Raw genomic sequence first — 9,040 nt, 5'->3', positions numbered from 1 at the left:
ATTGTGCAACAATACAAGAGACTTGCTGTGGACATAAAAATCAAGCCGGGCCATGATGATGTTGTTAGGACCATCAATGAGCACCTTGAATCTGTAACAAGCAGATTGCTCACAGCAGAAAAAGAAATAACAGGCATAATTGAAAATCCTAAACATTCAGTAATTCTTGAATTGTACAGCATCCCCAACAAAGAATATGATTCTCCATTTACACCAGGTGGCAAAATATATATGCTGTCTCCTGCACAATTTTATTACCAGTTTTTTGTTGGGGGCACATTGAGACCAATCAAGATCAAATATTGGCTACAGCCACAGGCACACCACTACCCTACCTTATCAATAACAAATGCTGATAACAAAGTAAAAATCACCAGTGTAGAATTAGAGGATTTTACAGATCCCAATACATTAGAAACAGCCTATACTGAAGATGATGGCACTCTGGAATTTAAAATACAAATAGGGGACAAATTATATTTAGAAAATCCTGCAGTATCAGCTGCTGAACACCCCATAGTTGCAATATTCTTGTTTACATATTATGTCTAGACAAATTATTGTTGATGAATTACACAGACAGGCCAGACATAATTTTAAGAGACTCCCAGTAGTCACAAAGGGCATTGATGATTTATGGCAGAGCGACTTGATTGAAATGTCAAGTGGGCAGTTGAAAAACTTAGACAAAATCAACAAGGGCTACAAGTATCTACTCACTGTAATAGACACATTTTCAAAATTTGCCTGGGCGGTGCCACTCAAATCCAAGACTGGGGCATGTGTTACAGAAGCTTTTAGAACAATTATCAATCAGAGTGGAAGATCCCCGCGCTATTTGCAAACAGATAATGGCAAAGAATTTTATAATTCAGTGTTTCAACAATTTATTAAAAGCCAGGCAATCAAACATTATTCTAGTTACAGTGATCTCAAGGCCTCAATTGTAGAGAGATTCAACAGAACCTTAAAAAATCTTATGTATAAACAATTTACACTTCAAGGTAATTATAAATGGATTAATATTCTTCCAGAACTTCTACATAAATATAACAACTCTGTCCATTCCACAATCAACATGAAACCCTCTGAAGTAACTTCATCTGATGAACAAAAATTGATCAGTACTGTTTATTATCCTAGATATCAGCCAACAATAAGAAAAGCCAAATACAAGGTGGGGGATCAAGTAAGAATCAGCAAATATAAGCATTTATTCAAGAGAGGCTTTACAAGAAACTGGAGCACAGAATTATTTACAGTGGTTCAAGTTAAACCCGGGACCCTTAACACATATATAATAAAGGATCACCGAGGAGAAATTCTCAAAGGCAGGTTCTATGAACAAGAGCTCAGCAAAACTAAACAGCCTGACACATATCTCATAGAAAAAATCATCCGCAGAAAAGGCAAAAAGTTACTTGTCAAATGGCTGGGACTTCCAGAACACAGCTGGATCGATGCAAACAAAATAATAATATGAGCACCTGGGATGTTATAAAGAGGCTGCCAGAACCTGAACAACAGAATAAGAGAAATGGCAAGTTGCTGCCTGATAATATTAGGTGTCTTATTGTTGGGCCATCTGCTTGTGGTAAAACTACACTAATGGTTGATAATTTTTTATTGGCACCAAACTGGTTAGACTGGAAAAACAGGCACTTGTATGTTTTTTCTAAGAGCTTGGAACAATTAAAATATCAGCAGCTGATGAAGCTTTATGATGGATTGGATATTGCCACTTTTGAACCAGATGTTAAGCCACTTCATTCTTGTCTCGATAATTCTGTTGTTGTGTTTGATGACATTATATTGGATAATCAAAACAAGGTTAGAAACTTTTTTACACAGGGCCGGCACAAAAACATTGATTGCTTCTACCTGGCACAGACTTTTTCAAAAATACCCAAGCAACTGATCCGGGACAACAGCAATTTTATATGTGTGTTTCATCAAGACCACACCAACCTCAAACACATACATGAAGAATATGTAGGTGGGGACCTGAGCTACAATGATTTTTCCAAGATTTGCAGCAGGTGCTGGAACCAGGACAGTTATGGGTTTGTCACAATTGATATGACAAGAACACCTAATACTGGCAAATACAGAAATAAAATCAACAATTTTCTAGACGTAGAGACGTATATAAATAAACATGAAAAGGCCAATCATTGATGATCTTAAATTAAGAGATTATCTTGTAAAAAGATTTAAGGGATGGAAATCAGAGAACCGAGGAATTTATAAAAAACACAAACAAACAGAACAGCCTGTAATTGATGCTATTAATAATTTAGGTAAGAATATCAAAACTGTTACAGAGCAAAATCAAAATTTGCTCACAGAGCTTGTACCTGTAGCTGCTAGGAACATATTAGATTATCCATTCACCCCACTTTCAAGTATTCATACACCTAGTCCTATTGCTCCTAGAAGAATTGAGGCTAGTCAGGATCCTATTGAATTGGGCCTTCTTGCTCAAAAATATTTAACCACACCTAAAGACAATAAAGATGAGGTGTTTGGCTTATATGCTGACACAGAGCTTGATGGCAGCATCATACATAGAATTGGCAATTTCAGAGTAACATTTATGGGAGATGATATAATTGTATATTCAGAATCTCGACTTGGAGAAAAAGGTGCTTTTGTTAAATATGCCGGAACACCTGGATTGTGGGAACTGATGACTAGGAAAAGGCCTGGCAGCTATACAGATCAAGACTATGAGGATTACAAAGAAATATTAATAAAATCAGATGCTCTATACCAGAACAATGATCCCACACAAAAAAGAGTCAAGTCAAGCAGTGGAGCAAAATACAATAATTTAATCAAGCCCATATGGTCACAGATCAAGACTGGCAGTGGAATCAAACAATACAACACCCTGCCTAAAGAATTTGTGTGGGTTGATGATGTCAGGAAACTTGTAGATAGGTTATTGGTCATAGCTGGGGAGGAAAATGCTGGGAACCACAATTTTTACAATGAAAAGGTTGGAATTATGGACATGATAAGCACCAAATTGTCTAATTTTATAGTGAATGACACTAAGGGGATTGGATATCTCATAAAAATAATTAATACTCTACCCCCCAAATTTTGGAATATTTCTGAGGGTCGGGGGCTTGTTAATGACATTATAAACAAGCTGCCATTTGAACTACATATTCCAGGCTATCAGTATTGTGGTCCAGGCACAAAATTGGATCATAGATTAAACAGAGGGGATCCTGGTGTTAATCCCCTAGATGCTGCTTGTAGAGACCATGATATTGCATACAACACACATTCTGATCTTGACAAGAGACATGTTGCAGACAAGAAATTAGAAGAGGCTGCATTTGGCAGATTTGTAAGCAAAGATGCATCTTTGAGTGAAAAAATAGCAGCATTGGGAACCACCATAGCTATGAGCACCAAACAAAAATTGGGGTGGGGGTTGTAAATATATATATAATAAACCTACAATGAAGGCCAAGGGTGTTATGTATCAAATACCTTATGCAGGTCTCAAATCTCTTAAAACTATTGACAGTCTTTTGACCAAAAAGCAGCGCAAGAAAAAAAATTCTTGTATTGCAAAGGGGCATGGTATGAAATTGTTGCTCAGCACCCCCCAATTAAAAAAATTACAGCAATCAAGAAAAAAATCACATGTGGGGGGATTTATATTTACCATCCCTGCCATCTTAGCTGCTCTCGGGGCTGTGGGGAGCTTGGCTGGGGGATCAGCCGCCATAGCAAAAACAGTAATAGATGCCAAGAAAAATAGGGCAGAATTAGATGAGCAGAGGCGCCACAACCTGGCAATGGAGAAAAAAGGCAAGGGTGTTAAGAGAGCCATGAATAAGTTTAAAAAAAACAAGAAGCACTTACAAACCAAGATATTGAAGCTTTAATCAAGCCACTGGGCATCAAACATTTTAGAGGTGTGTACATGTCTGATTCTCTACCAGAACAACCACTCAACAAAGAGTGTGGCATTGTTAATTTGGATAAGTACAAAAATAAGGGCACTCACTGGATTTGCTATCTTAAATATTTAAAAAATGATGCATTTGTGTTTGATTCATTTGGAGGTGTTCCACCTGAAAATTTAATAAAATATCTAAATTCAGCTAATCTTTATTACAATAATGCCCGTGTTCAAAATTTCAAAGATGTTAATTGCGGACATTTGTGTTTATCTGTTCTTAGATACATGTCTCAAATAAATAAACCATCAATTGAAGATTTTCAAAAAGCCTTGTGGTATCTGAAACATCATGGGGGTATTTCATCTCACCAGCCAAAATTCAATATTGAAACTCAAATTACATGATGACATTGTATATCCCAAAACAATAGCTCTCAGGGCATTTTACGGCATGTACCTGATCCCTAATATTACACACCACAACAACACAATTGCAATTGGTGATGAAAAAATTGTCATTACTCCAGGGCAATATAATCTGTCCACTCTAAATGCTCAATTACCCAGAGGTATAGTGTTAAGTCAAAATTCTGTCACTCACAGAGTAGAAATTGTATCTGCTACAGAAACAGTGGATCTGGGTACCATAGGAGAGCTGTTAGGATTTGAGAACAACACAAAACTTGAACCAGGCATCAAACACACTGCTATGAATATACCTAAATTCTTGGCCATAGAGACTCTGAATATTCACTGTAATGTGGCCGAGGGTATGATTACCAAATCAAATGGCATAGGCACTCACAAACAAACTGGCATCATTGCAACATTCAAACCTAATTCTGAATTCATGGAGCCTATTATCTACAATCCATCCCCAACATTATATTTTCCTGTGTGTCATAACAGAATAGATAATATTGAATTGATGGTCACTAATGAAAAAGAAGAATTAGTTGATTTTGCTGGAGCCACAACAACTGCAATCATAGAGATTAACATTTAAATAAAAATACATAGAAGAAGAAAATGGAAAATATTGAGAGTTATGAGCTACAATCATTCCCTCCAAACAGGAGGACATTTGCAAATTTAAATCAACCCAACACAGAAATTGAGGTTGATCTTGATGTAGGGGATGGATTTATACACCCCCACAGAGCAGATCTATACATCAAATTTGATGTTGTAAAGCTCGATGGTACAGATTATCCGGCAAATTCAAATATAAGATTGGTAGATAATTTTGTGCCACATCCATTCTCTGAAATTGAGATCAGAAAGCATGGCGTTGTTATAAACAGAGTGGATTATCCCGGCATTACCTCCACAGCTTTGGCCACATTAAAATTATCCAAAACCGAGGCTTCATACTACAAAATCGGGGGATTCGAGGCTGGTGATAAGATATTATCTAAAAACCACACTGTGCTGTTCCCTATGCGCCTGTTGCCAGGATTCTTCTCAGATTACAAAGATATTATGTGGAAGGGTGGTTTAAGAATCACATTTAGAAGAGCTGCCAATGATAACAATGCTTTGATGAGGTACAGTGCAATAAACTCTACAGGGGAAGCTCTGCCCAATACCCTACCAGATGCAGGCAAATGCATTATTCAGACTATGGAGTTAAGAATCCCTGTTGTTGAATATGAAGCCAGTTATGCTCTTAAATACAAAGCAGATATTCTAAAAAATCCACAGGTTCCTCTACAATTTTATACATATCAATGTGTACAGAAGCCCGCATCTGGTACATATTATGAGTTTGATGCTACAAATTCATTCTCAAGCATACAATATGACATGCCTGATTTTGTGGTAGTATTGTTTCAGACTGGGAGACACAACAATCAGGAAAAAAATTCAAGTAAATTTGATAACTGCAACATCAAGAACATATATCTTAAAAATGGCAGAAATGAGGTCTTTCCTAGAGAGAATTACAATTTAGACATGTCCAAGGATGATTTCCTCAAATTATATGAAGCTTTTACATCCTTCAAAAGAGTCACTACTGGCAATACTGACATGTATTACACACCAGATGAATTCAAAGCACAGAGACCCATGTTTGTAATCAACACTTCAAAAAGGAAACAGGTTGTGGTGAATGACAGAACAAATATTAAAATTATCTGTGAATTCCATGAGGCATTACCTGATGACACCATATGTAGTGTTATTCTCATAGGAGAAAAATCATATGTTTATGATGTAAGAAATGAGAGAGTCACGGAGCAATTCTAGAGGGTCTCTACATATTACATTGTTTTAATATTGGATATGCAAGTTGAGGCTGGGGTCCAATTAAACTTAAATTGGAAGTAAATATGTATGTATATGTGTGTGTATATGTGTGTATGTGTGTGTGTCTTGGCCTAGTTTTAAGTGTGGCCAAAAAAAATATCAAGAGGGGCATATTTTTGACAAGTTTATGGACAACAATCTCACAGAAGTGCCTTTTTGTAAGTATAGGCAAATCAATCTGAGGGGCTCTTCCTTTCTGAAGAAATTCCCGAGGGCATTTTTACAAAATTCTTGGATTAGAGGGGGTTCCACACTTGAGCAAAAAGCTCATATGGGCATGTTGAGCTAGGTTTAAGTGTAGACAATTCTGCTTGAGGGGGGCTCTTCCTTTCTTGCGCTCTCCATAGCATAAAACACACTACTCATTCAACATGAGTCCGTGTCGCTTGCGCCGAGGCTTCTTATCGGTTCATTTCCGCCGCGACATATGTCAAGACCTTCCTTGGTGAGTTTTCCCACAATCGAGAGTGTCATTACCGCCGCGCGCACCTGTGTTTATGATGTTGCACAGCTGCAGCTGTGTTTATCTTCGATTGAAAAGGAAGGTGATTGGTAAATGAATGTAAGATGAAAGTACTCGTATATATGAAGGATATACATTGGGAAATTAGTATATGTAAAACTGAGACTTGAGAGAGACGACAAGTTGGCTGAGAATATGGAAATGATAGAAACAACGCGTGGAATGCCTTCGAGCATTTGCATACCTACAAGAATTCAAATAACGTTTGTATTGTTGTTGTGCAAGTGTATCGAAATATTGTGTTTATATATACGTAGTAGCTATTACTTATATAATGTTTGCAAAAAATTACACTGTATTTATAATGTTTTTGACGATTTTATGTAGTGTATAATAATTAAGTGTGATAGACTGGCACATTTATGTTGCTTCCAAAGTGTACATTTACGTAGTACTTGTAGAATGTTTTCAATATTTTAACAATACTGTATTTACAATATTTTGTTTACGATTAACGATAAATGATTAATAGTTAATAGGCTGATACTGATTTATGTATTTTCTGTTGTGGAATAAAATTGATACAAGTAATTCTGTGTAACGTCTTTTGAAATAAGTAAAGAAAACTCATATTTGACTCTCTGGATATGTTTAACATTTCAGTGTAAACACAGCTTTGTAACATCATAAACACACGTTTGATTTTATGTTTTAAGTCCACTTTATGCACTATGTACCATGTGGCCATAAACACACGTGCGCGCGGAGGTGATGACACTCTGGATTGTGGGAAAACCAGCCAAGGAAGGGCTTGACATATGTCACGGCGGAAATGAACCGATAAGAAGCCTCGGCGCAAACGACACGACACCTTCAACATCAATGTCAACATTTTTTTAGACATACTATGCGTTCACTGGTCCGTGCGTAGAGATTCTTGCAAGGCGGGTACACACGAGTGAGTCAAATAAACGCAGCGAAAGGTCATTGGTTGATGAAATGACTGTATTCTGGAGGTACTTGTTGAAAGCCTGGTATACGGGTGTCTGTGGAACTTTTGTCAAGCTACTTACGTACGACAAAGGTTGCGTCCAATTTTTATGAACAAACAGAAAGACTGTTAAATTTTAATGGCAGAATATTGTAAATTTCACGCTAACAGTGCATCTTTGAGAATCGAACAACAGAAGGTCCATCAAATAAACGTACCAGTGAGTGTAACAGTGTTTTTTCGATTGATTGATTTGGTTCATTTTACTTCGCTTTTCTGCCACCTCTGGCTTATCGCGAAGATGAGGATGAGTGATTAACGACCACCATGTTAGGCAAATTTCAGTCGTATATTGGCATTTATCTTATTCGTATACTTTCAAGTTAAGAACTTGGATTAAATTATTTATACTTACTTGTTTTCATAATTCATGTATATATTTACGTTTTATCTTATGTTATAATATTATTCGCGTATTTTTGCAACATTTATTCACAATTTATAGGCTAATAATTATCCCAAATAATACATGCAACGTTTTCATTGTTTTTCAAATCCGAAATGGCTAGGATTATTTCTATCTTTCAAGAAAATTTTGTTGTTTAAGCACAAGTTAAATACATTTTTCTTAATATCGATTTTTGTTCAACAATGTACCAGGTGGTTATAATTAAAGTGACGGTGTTCAGAGTGGTACAGCACGGGCTGTAATGAGAGTAGCAGTCTGAAACTTCGTAGATATGCTAATGAAGCAATGCGCTCGCGAATTATGCAAAGAAAAAAATAGTTCCAATTCTTGCCACCAGGGTAAAAAAATGGCGCTGTAAGCAGTCAAAACGTGGAATTTTCCGTAACTCTGACGTCAAATTCGGTGACATTGCGTAACCATTGTGTGAGCTCCCTGGTTGTGGTTGGTGACGCTTGTTGCTTTTTCCTTTAGTAATGTTCATGTAATTCGAATAGTGAAATTGTACGATATTTTATTACAAAGAGTATTGTTTTCTGCGATTTATAATGTTTTTCCTGTAACTATACCACGTTTTGACTGCTTACAGTGCCATTTTTTACCCTGGTAGCGAGAATTGGAACAATTTTTTTTTTTTGCATAATTCGCGAGCGCATTGCTTCATTAGCATATCTACGAAGTTTCAGACTGCTACTCTCATTACAGCCTGTGCTGTACCACTCTGAACACCGTCACTTTAATTATAACCACCTGGTACAAGATTGAAGTAATTTGTGTTCGTTATAAACTAAATCTTTATTTAATCATTTTTATGTGCAAGGGCAAATATGAATTATTTGATAAAATCAGTTTAGTTATTTCTATATAGTTTAATATTGTAATATT

The sequence above is a fragment of the Lepisma saccharinum genome, chromosome 18 (assembly GCF_977018435.1).
Source record: "Lepisma saccharinum chromosome 18, izLepSacc3.1, whole genome shotgun sequence".
Taxonomy (NCBI): Eukaryota; Metazoa; Arthropoda; class Insecta; order Zygentoma; family Lepismatidae; genus Lepisma; species Lepisma saccharinum.
This window is presented reverse-complemented; position numbering follows the sequence as displayed.